The sequence below is a fragment of the Zea mays genome, chromosome 4, assembly GCF_902167145.1.
Source record: "Zea mays cultivar B73 chromosome 4, Zm-B73-REFERENCE-NAM-5.0, whole genome shotgun sequence".
NCBI lineage: Eukaryota > Viridiplantae > Streptophyta > Magnoliopsida > Poales > Poaceae > Zea > Zea mays.
This window is the reverse complement of record NC_050099.1, coordinates 49,200,202-49,211,893: the sequence shown is the minus strand read 5'-3', so window position 1 is coordinate 49,211,893 and position 11,692 is coordinate 49,200,202.

Sequence of the window (11,692 nt, the reverse complement as noted above, 5' to 3'; positions counted from 1 at the left end):
TCGAAATTCCGGTATGTTCCTGAAATAGGCCGTAACTTGTGCTAAATAATACGAATATCATTTTTTACATTCATCATTTTCCATTTTTTGAGTGAATTGCGGTTCAAATCTGAATTATCCAAAGAAATTCAATTAAACGAACTAAATCTAATAGATATAGCAAACATTTTTATAATTGTGCCAAAATTGAACATATAGGTCTATATACTGTAGGAACACACCACAAAAGTTTGGAGAAAAATAAAAAACAAATATTCTTTGCCGAGTGTCTAAGAAAGACACTCGACAAAATATAGGTTTGCGGAGTGTTTGCCAGGTGATACTTGGCAAAGTTTTTTTAAATAATTTAAATATTCTTTGTCGAGTGTCAGATACTGGCACTCGGCAAAGTAAGTTTTAAAATAAAAAAAATCTTTGTCGAGTGTCAAATCGCGAGTACTCGTCAAAGAACGTCTACTTAGCCCTGACCGGGGGCTCGCGGCCCCATTCTTCTACACTCACTCTTCCACCACCGCCACCTCTCCATCATCGTTGTCGCCATACCACCTCCACCGCGTGCCATGCTGTCAAGCCCTAATGCCGCCTCGGCGCCGGCCTAGCCACCACCGTCGTCCAGCCTCGGTGCCACCCCCAGGCGCCAGCCCGGCCACCACCGCCATTGTCGCCCAACGCTGCCAGCGGCAGCCTCACCTACTCGTCCCTGCCAAGCCCGTGTCCGCTTCTTCCTTCTGGCTCCGGCTACTCGTGATCCACTCGCCCCTCTCCAGTGCCGACCACTGAAGGTGAAAATTCATGTGTTTACTGTAGATTAGCTTGTTACTGAAGTCATGCATTGACGATTATTGTTTGTTTGGTTGGTATAGCTCATAATCCTCATACGATATTAATACAGATTAGGTTACATTTGTAGCATAAGAATTTGGCCTCCGTATCAACCAACGTGCTCGAATGAAAACTTTTTAATTTTACTTTGTAGCTTAATTAATTCAATTAGTTGATGTGGTTGGATATATTCTTCTACACCAATTAATAATATATATGTGATTGACGGCCATCGTGTCGTTTGATGTATATGTGTGTATGTCAACCATCGTGCTGTTACTTTTATTTGCATGTTTTGAAAACCTCCCCGTGCGGGGGAGGTGCTACCGATTTTTTTGTTGACGGACTTGTGTTTTTTTTGCAGAGGTCTTCCTAGTTGTTGCGGGTCTACCTGCACCAGGTCGCGTCGCCACTGCGCCGACCTATCACAGCCCCGCTAGCCTGACTCCACTGTCACCCGAGGTATAACCACTATTTCAGCATCATGGTCGTAGATCACATAACCCAGTTAAGTGTCTCCCATTCGAAAGAAATACGATGTAGATATGCAGCTTTGCATATCTACAAATATATTTGTTTTGAATTGTCCATGTTTTTTGGATAGTCCGCGGTTGTGTAGATGGTGTTAGTTTCCATGCTTTACTCTGGTCCGAGACAGAGTTTTGAGGTCACCTCCTTGTTGTTCTCCGGATAGTACACTCTCCCTACCAAGACGTGTATCTGGAGAACGGCGGGGCGGTGCTGCCGAAATGTTGTCTCGGATCGAAGTAGAGCATGGAAACTAACTCCGTCTACACAACCGCGGGTGGGATTATGACCTATCTTCACCTATTAGAAGGTAGGAACGCTGTGTACAAGCATTACATATTTATATTAAACTATACTCTTGGCACATACATTGTTTACTCAGAGCGAAACACTCGGTGTAGAAAGACACTCGTCAAAGAAGGCTTTGCCAAGTGTTAAACACTCGGCGAAACGCGACCCTCGGCAAAGGGTCGTCAGCAACCGTCTATAGTTGACGACCGTTACCTTCGCCGAGTGTCATCTAGCAAACACTCGACAAAATAACTTCTTTGTTGAGTGTCTTTCTTTGACACTCGAAAAAGTATAATTGTTTTTTCTTTTTTTCCCCAAACTTTTTGTAGTGTATTCCTACAGTATATAGACCTATATGTTTAATTTTGGCGCAATTATAAAAGTATTTACTATAACTATCAGATTTAGTTTGTTTAATTGAGTTTATTTGGATAATTCAGATTTGAACTGTAATTCACTCGAAAAGACTGTTTCGTGAAAGTTAACAGCACTATGTGTAGAAACCTAGCTGGTCTACATTGAAGTTCTATAATTTCGTGTGAAGGACGACTAGGTTTCTAGACATACACTACTGGAATTTGGTTCTTTGCCGAGTGCCAAATATTTTGCCGAGTGTTTTTTTTGGGCACTCGGCAAAGAAGCTCTTTGCCGAGTGTTTTATTTTGACACTCGGCAAAGAGCTCTTTGCTCTTTGCCGAGTGCTTTTTTCCAATACTAGGCAAAGACAATTTAAAAATCATATTTTAAAGCAGTAAATTAATTCAAAAGAAAAAGTTTTCAACTACAAATTTGTATAACTCATCATGATGTACAATTTATATTTTGAACATTTCTTCATATGACAAAATAAAAATAAATTTGTTCATAAAACCTATATCTGTCTCGTATTTTATGAAACTACGAGAGAGATGTATAGAATTTGTGCATATTGTTAGAACCATTATGTGAGATGAACAAATGACCAAACAACCAAAATAAATTTTGTAGATCTTGAGAAGTTATAGAAGTTTGTAGTTGACAACTTTTTCATTTGAAGTCATATTGTCAACGAAAACTACGTCTGAATTTAACAAATTTAAAAATTGAATTTTGAAAACGACCTCGAAAGAAAAAAAACCACCAACATGAAAGTTGTAGGTATTGAAGAGTTATGAAACTTTGTAGTCGACAATGTTTTGGTTTGAAATCATCTTGTCACGGAAAACTATGTTTGAATTTTGAAATTTGAATTTTTTAAACTACCTCATATGGAAAAACCACCAAAATAAAAGTTGTAGGTCTTGAAATGTAAAGAAAATTTGTAATTGACAACTTTTTTATTTAAAATCATCTTATCATTGAAAAATTCTTGTGAAGTTTTTAAATTTAAAATTCAAATTTTGTAAACGGCCTCGGATGTAGAAACAATTAAAATAAAACTTGTAGATCTCAAAAAGTTATGCAACTTTATAGTTGGTCACATTTTCAAATGATTTCATTTAGTGCCTTAAATAATCAAATTACTCTCGTTTTGTTATAATATACGAGGAATGAAAACGTAATATAGACATAATTGGTGTAGTAGTGTAGTGGTATAGGAGGGTATGTGTGAGAGATAGGTGCGAGTTCGAATCTCAGCATTCACAAAACATGTAAATTTGATTCAAAATAATAGTGAAAATGATAGGGCGATAGGTAAGGTAATAGGTAGGGTTGGAGAGTTGTTCTTATAATTTAAAAAAAATATTTTTCTGTTGTTTTTTTTGAATTTTTTTTCGATTCTTAATTTGCCGAGTGCTTTTCGACACTCGGCAAAGTCTTTGTCGAGTGTCCGAAAAAAATACTCGACAAAGAACCCTTTGTCGATAAAATATTTGCCGAGTGTAAAGTAGTCTTTGCCGAGTGTCTTAGACACTCGGCAAAGAACGCGATTCCGGTAGTGATAGTGTGTAACAACTTTCAAGAACCAGGTGACACTCGGTAAAGTCTTTATTGAGTGCCTAACAAAAGTACTCGGCAAAAAAGTGGATGTATAGTTCGCCAAGACTTTTTTGCTGAGTATCACACTCGGCAAAGACTTCGCCGAGTGTTTTCCCGGCAGCATTTGTGTCCGATAACGCATGCGCTGAATAAGTCGTACCCACCTTCCTAAACCATTTTGACCGTATGCAACAATCACTACAATAATAGTGATATGTGTGCAGGTACTTTTTTCTGATATGTGTGGTAGTGGTTCTTTTTTCTGTTTGTTAAACGAACGGGATAAAAGCAGAGCCGTCCTGGTGGCATGCGAACTTTGAGACCCCTTAGAGCCCCTAAAATTATAGGACCCCAAAATCTATAACATTCCATATAGATATTACAGATAAAAAATTATTATTTTGCATAAAAATTGGCTAAAATATAGCCCACAATCACAAAAAAAACGTTGAAATATAATTGATTTGTTCTTATTATTAATCAACTATTTCTTCGCTTACAAGAAAATTTAATTAGTATCAAGGTTATTAAAAAATATTTAGTTTCATTTACCTCCAGCTCATTACAGTCATTAGATAAAAAAGCTTAAAATCTTGTTGTCACCATCCTAAGACGCACTTAAAAGAGACGGACAATATGATTAAATGCAATTGACTAATTCGTGGATTGAGTTTCCTCCAAGATTTTATTCTACAAAAAGTTGCACTTCTAAGATTCTAAATTTTGCAAAGATTATTTTCCTAATACAATCAGTGCATATAGAGTTTTTTTGACTATTCCTGTTACAGTTGCATAGATAGAGTGATTTTTTTTTTCTAAATTAAAGTTATTGGAGTCCAATTTGCGTTCTATAGTGACACAAAAAAAACTTAATGCATTGTGTGTAATAGCAACTGCCAGTAAAATGTTGGAGAAGATTGAATACGAAAATATCATTGAAAAAATTATTTTACAGAAAATATTGCTCTCCAAATGGAAATTATGTAATCAATATAATAATTAGTCGTCATTATATTATATGTACATGTATACATATAATTGATTTGTTCTTATTATTAATCAAACTATTTCTTCGCTTACAAGAAGATTTAAATAGTATCAAGGTTATTAAAAAATATTTAGTTTCATTTACCTCCAGCGCATTACAGTCATTAGATAAAAAATCTTAAAATCTTGTTGTCACCATCCTAAGACGCACTTAAAAGAGACGGACAATATGATTAAATGCAATTGACTAATTCGTGGAGTTGAGTTTTCTTCAAGATTTTATTCTACAAAAAGTTGCCCTTCTAAGATTCTAAATTTTGCAAAGACTATGTTCCTAATACAATCGGTGCATATAGAGTTTTTTTTGACTATTTCTGTTACAGTTGCACAGCGAAAGTGATTTTTTTCTAAATTAAAGTTATCGAAGTCCAATTTGCGTTCTATAGTGACACAAAAAAAAACGTAATGCATTGTGTGTAATAGTAACTGCCAGTAAAATGTTGGAGAAGATTGAATACGAAAATATCATTGAAAATTTCATTTTAAAGAAAATATTGCTCTCCAAATGGAAATTATGTAACCAATATAATAATTAGTCGTCATTATATTATATGTACATGTATACATACTAGTATTACTTGATATTTTTGCTACATTTTGCATAGGCCCTCCTAGCTAAATTGTTGGGACGCCCCTGGATAAAAGAGTTGCTGATTAATTATATTAATATAGAAGAAACTCTAATTGGGTAGGACAACATCACCCCAAGTGAGAAACACAACAACAGAATAAACCACGTGCATACATACATGCATGGGTACGACAATCCACACGATCCCACTCACAAAAACAAGGTCAACAAATATAGTGGCGCAATTAAATTTGCTCATCTTCTCCCTAAACATCATTATTCCATGCATATCACCAAAACGAAACGTGTGGACACCGGAAAACCGGCGGTCACACGCACAGGCCCTTGGTATACATACACAGAACAATTTTGCACCAACCACATGTCACAAAGGGAAGGAATTATGCAAACAAGCAAAATGGTCACATTGGTCCAGAGACTAGACGTCGCCATTAACGTGACAGGTTAATACTAATCTCGGAGTAAAATTCCAACAAGGCCGTCTCGTGTGTTTTGTCGCCGTGACGTTCTGGATTAGAACGGCAATCGCATGCATCATTACGACACCAAAATCAGAAATCCTACACGCACAATCCAAGTACACACGCACTTCGTCGCTGCACACACAAACAATCGCCGTTGGACCATAGGCTGGCATGTGGGGCCGCATGCCGTCTGTAAGCTCAGCTAGCTAGCTAGCTCGTGTCATCTGGCAGCGACAGATAGATTGGTTGGAGCTTGGAATTGTTCGCGGGGATTTGGTGACGAATACATGGCTTCCTTTGTACGCGGAGCGTATTATTCGCAGCAAAAGTGACGTGTCTTTATTAGTCGGCGCTGTCAAAATCTGTTCTTTTTTCCCTCTTCCTTCTCAACACTGGTAACTTGTTCCATGTGACTTCTTTGAGCTCCTTTCCTCTCCGTTTTCACGGCGGCTTTACTTTAACCAACTTGCCGTGGAAACAACCGCAAAATCTTCCCCCGCGTCGTTGTCAACGGATTGTCCTCTGTTGACGAGCGCCACGATAAATACGAACAGTTTGTGCCTTTTTTTCGCTTTTTTACATATGTTTACGAAGTGACAATGATTTTTTTAAAGTTTGGAAGAGTTCAATGAAAGCACGTCATCTCAAGTGCCGGAGAAATGTATCACACAACGTAGCTTCCAAAGTTGCCTCGGCGGAGGGGACAACCGCCCGATAAGAAATCCAGGAAATAAAAGCTCAAAGTTGAATAAGTAACACTCTCTTCGTTGTAAATATTAACTCGTTCAGTTTCTCGCTTCTTTAACGCGAGCAGTCCCAACCATGCACGTCATCCAGTTTCCATATCATTAATTTAGTTGCCACATAATCTAAAAGATGATGTGACAAATAATTAAATAAAGAAAGAGTAAGAAATTAAGTATTGCCTAAGACTTGGTTTCAACATGATATTCCAGACACTCAGAGAGGAGAAGTATTAAATTCAGTTAAGTAATATTGATGTTTTCATTGGAGAGGTAGTGTCTAGTGGTAGTTTTTAGATGACGTGGAGGCTATAGAAACTATAAGTAGTGTCTCAATGATGAGTTCCAATGCACGGTTTCTAATGTTGTCGTATCAAATTTAAACTAGGTAACCGTGTGTCGGGGACTATAATTAGGGGTACCCCCAAGACTCCTAATCTCAGCTGGTAACCCCCATCAGCACAAAGCTGCAAAGGCCTGATGGGTGCGATTAAGTCAAGGCTCGGTCCACTCAAGGGACACGATCTCGCCTCGCTCGAGCCCAGCCTCGGGCAAGGGCAGCCGACCCCGGAGGGTTTACGTCTCGCCCGAGGGCCCCCTCAAGCAACGGACACACTTCGGCTCGCCCGAGGCCCAGTCTTCGCCAAGAAGCAACCTTGGCCAAATCGCCACGACGACCGACCGTATCGCAGGAGCATTTAATGCAAAGATGGCCTGACACCTTATCCTGACGCGCGCCCTTCAGTCGACTGAGCCGAAGTGACCGCAGTCACTTCGCCGCTCCATTGACCAGTCTGACAAGAAGACAGCGCCGCCCGCATCGCTCCGACTGTTGTGCCACTCGGCAGAGTGAGGCTGACGGCGGCCAAGTCCGCCCTCGGGCGCCATAGGAAGCTCCGCCTCGCCCGACCCAGGGCTCGGACTCGGGCTCAGCCCCGGAAGACGACGAACTCCGCCTCATCCGACCCTAGGGCTCGGACTCGGCCTTGGCCTCAGCCGACGGTCTCCGTCTCGCCCGACCCAAGGGCTCGGACTCGACCTCGACCTCGGAAGACAGACTCAACCTCGACCTCGGAGGAGCCTCCGCCTCGCCCAACCTAGGGCTCGGACCGACCACGCCACAGGAGGAGCCATCATTACCCTACCCCGAGCTAGCTCTGGCTACGGGGAACAAGACCGGCGTCCCATCTGGCTTGCCCCGGTAAAACAAATAATGATGGCGCCCCGCATGCTCCATGACGACGGCAGCTCTCAGCCCCCTTACGGAAGCAAGGAGACGTCAGCAAAGACTCGACGGCCCCGACAGCTGTCTTTCCGCCAGGATCCAGCGCTCCTCCGACGGCCACGACACCACACGAACAGGGTGCCAAAACCTTTCCGGCTGCCACGACGACATGTACTTAGGGCACTAGCTCCTCTCTGCTAGACACGTTAGCACGCTGCTACATCCCCCATTGTACACCTGGACCCTCTCCTTACGCCTATAAAAGGAAGGTCCAGGGCCCTCTTACAGAGGGTTGGCTGCGCGGGGAAGGATGGGACGACGCGTGCATAGGCCTCTCGCTCCCTCCCGCGCGGACGCTTGTAACCCCCTACTGCAAGCGCAACCGACCTGGGTGCGGGACAAACACGAAGGCCACGGGTTTCACCTTTTACGCCTGTCTCCCTCCGGCTTTTCCCCCCTTCGCGCTCCGTCTCGCGCCGACCCATCTGGGCTGGGGCACGCGACGACAATTTACTCGTCGGTCCAGGGACCCCCCGGGGTCGAAACGCTGACAGTTGGCGCGCCAGGTAGGGGCCTGTTGCGTGTTGACGAACAGCTTCCCGCCAAGCTCCAGATGGGCAGTCTCTAGCAACCTTTCCAGCCCGGAACGGTGCTCCGTTTCGGGAGTCTTGAGTTCATGTCCCTCGACGACAGCTACGACATGATACTCCTTCCCCTACCGCGCGACAGCGACAATGGCGGCCGACAACCCGCCCGCCGGCGACAGAATCGACGACGTCTTCCCCACGTGGTGGAAAAACAACATTCGGGTTTGTCCCGTCGCCTCCCCCGTCGACGCAGGAAGAGGCGGGGCAACCAAAGCCAAGCAGGAGGCGGCACCTCGTCGGCTGTCGAGCGAGTCGACAGCGTCGGCGCCCCAACGGGGGACACGTCAGGCATCGACTTCGCGTCTGAGACGAAGACGAGCGTCGTTTCCCCGCAACACGCCAACTCCAAGCAGACGAACGACGCCAGCACGCTCGCAAAGGACTTGCTGGGCGTCACCCTCGTACCTGAGACGACGGTGCAGTCTGCCCCTGACGTGACTTCGTCACCGCCCGTCAACCAAGAGGTACCGACCGATTCCCATCTCGTGCCTTTTGGATTCAGCCTCGACCCACCAAGCGACTTCGCTTCGGTGGACGCTTTCATAGAGGCGAGTCCAAACCCTCCGGGGTACGGTATGCGGTCACCCTGGGACCGGCTGACAGCTGTCTCGACCTACGGGCCCTCGGGTTCCGAGGAAGATGACAAGCCCGACTTTTGTTGGGATTTCTCCGGACTTGGTAACCCCAGTGCCATGCGGGACTTCATGACCGCATGCGACTACTGCCTCTCTGATTGTTCCGACGGTAGCCGTAGCTTCGGCGACGAGGACTACGGCCCAAGTCATGAATGTTTCCACGTCGATCTAGGGGGTCCCGGCGAAGGCAACCATCTTGGTATATCGGAGAACGGTGATCCCCCTAGGCCTGTGCCTCGCGTTGACATCCTACGGGAGCTAGCTATGGTCCCAGTCCCTGGGGGGGTCAGGACTCACAGCTCGAGCAAATCCGCGAGATGCAGGCCAGGCTCGACGAGGGAGCAGGAACACTTGAGCCGTTCCGCTGGGATATCGGGCAGGAATGGGCAGGCCAACCTCCGGTCGGAGAAGCACGTCATCTACCCCAGGGCATCCAACACCGCATCGCCGACGATGTCAGGGCAAGGCCGCCACCGGCTTCCAGTGGGGTCGGCCAGAACCTGGCTGCAGCGGCAATACTTCTCCGCGCGATGTTGGAGCCATCAACCACCGAGGGGCGGCGTATCCAGGGAGAGCTCAAGAATCTCCTGGAGGATGCCGCGGTCCGACGGGCCAAAAGCTCTGCCTCCCGAAGGCAGGGATACCCCTCGGAGCATCGCGCCGTGACTTCCCGATTCATGCGGGAAGCCTCGGTCCACACCGGGCGCACGCGCAACACAGCGCCTGCAGCCCCGGGTCGCCTCGGCAATGAGCACCATCACCGCAACCCCCCGAGCCCACCTCGACGAGAAGGTGCGCCGAGGCTACCACCCCAGGCGTGGGGGACGCTACGACAGCGGGGAGGATCTGAGTCCCTCGCCCGAACCACCCGGTCCGCAGGCTTTCAGCCGGGCCATACGACGGGCGCCGTTCCCGACCCGGTTCCGAACCCCGACTACTATCGCAAAGTACTCGGGGGAGACGAGGCCGGAACTATGGCTCACGGACTACCGGCTGGCCTGCCACCTGGGTGGAACGGACGATGACAACCTCATCATCCGCAACCTCCCCCTGTTCCTCTCCGACACCGCTCGAGCCTGGCTGGAGCATTTGCCTCCGGGGCAGATCTCCAACTGGGACGACCTGGTCCAAGCCTTCGCCGGCAACTTCCAGGGCACGTATGTGCGCCCTGGGAACTCCTGGGATCTCCGAAGCTGCCGCCAGTAGCCGGGAGAGTCTCTCCGGGACTACATCCGGCGATTCTCGAAGCAGCGCACCGAGCTGCCCAACGTCACCGACTCGAATGTCATCGGCGCGTTCCTCGCCAGCACCACCTGCCGCGACCTGGTGAGCAAGCTGGGTCGCAAGACCCCCACCAGGGCGAGCGAGCTGATGGACATCGCCACCAAGTTCGCCTCTGGCCAGGAGGCGGTTGAGGCCATCTTCCGAAAGGACAAGCAGCCCCAGGGCCGCCAGCCGGAAGATGTCCCCGAGGCGTCCACTCAGCGCGGCACCAAGAAGAAAGGCAAGAAGAAGTCGCACGCGAAACGCGACGCCGCCGACGCGGACCTTGTCGCCGCCGCTAAGTACAAGAACCCTCGGAAACCTCCTGGAGGCGCCAATCTCTTCGACAAGATGCTCAAGGAGTCGTGCCCCTATCATCAGGGGCCCGTCAAGCACACCCTTGAGGAGTGCGCCATGCTTCGGTGCCACCTTCACAAGGCCGGGCCACCTGCGGAAGGTGGCAGGGACCACAACGACGATAAGAAGGAGGATCACAAGGCAGGAGAGTTCCCCGAGGTCCACGACTGCTTCATGATCTACGGTGGGCAAGTGGCGAACACCTCGGCTCGGCACCGCAAGCAAGAGCGTCGGGAGGTCTGCTCGGTAAAGGTGGCGGCGCCAGTCTACCTAGACTGGTCCGACAAGCCCATCACCTTCGACAAGGGCGACCATCCCGACCGCGTGCCGAGCCTGGGGAAATACCCGCTCGTTGCCGACCCCCTCAATGGCAACGTCAAGCTCACCAAGGTCCTCATGGACGGAGGCAGCAGCCTCAACATCATCTACGCCGAGACACTCGGGCTCCTGCGGATCGATCTATCCTTGGTCCGGGCAGGCGCGGCGCCTTTCCACGGGATCATCCCCGGGAAACGCGTCCAGCCCCTCGAACAACTCGATCTACCCGTCTGTTTCGGGACTCCCTCCAACTTTCGAAGGGAAACCCTCACGTTCGAGGTGGTCGGGTTCCGAGGAACCTACCACGCAGTGTTGGGGAGGCCATGCTACGCCAAGTTCATGGCCGTCCCCAACTACACCTACCTCAAGCTCAAGATGCCGGGCCCCAACGGGGTCATCACAGTCGGCCCCACGTACCGACACGCGTACGAATGCGACGTGGAGTGCGTGGAGTACACCGAGGCCCTCGCCGAATCCGAGGCTCTCATCGCCGACCTAGAGAGCCTCTCTAAGGAAGCGCCAAACGTGAAGCGCCACGCCGGCAACTTCGAGCCAGTGGAGACGGTTAAATTCGTCCCTCTCGACCCCAGCAACGACGCCTCCAAGCAGATCCGGATCGGCTCCGAGCTCGATCCCAAATAGGAAGCAGTGCTCGTCGACTTTCTCCGCGCAAACGCCGACGTTTTCGCGTGGAGTCCCTCGGACATGCCTGGCATAACGAGGGATGTCGCCGAGCACTCGCTAGATATCCGAGCTGGGGTCCGACCCGTGAAGCAGCCTCTGCGCCGATTCGACGAGGAA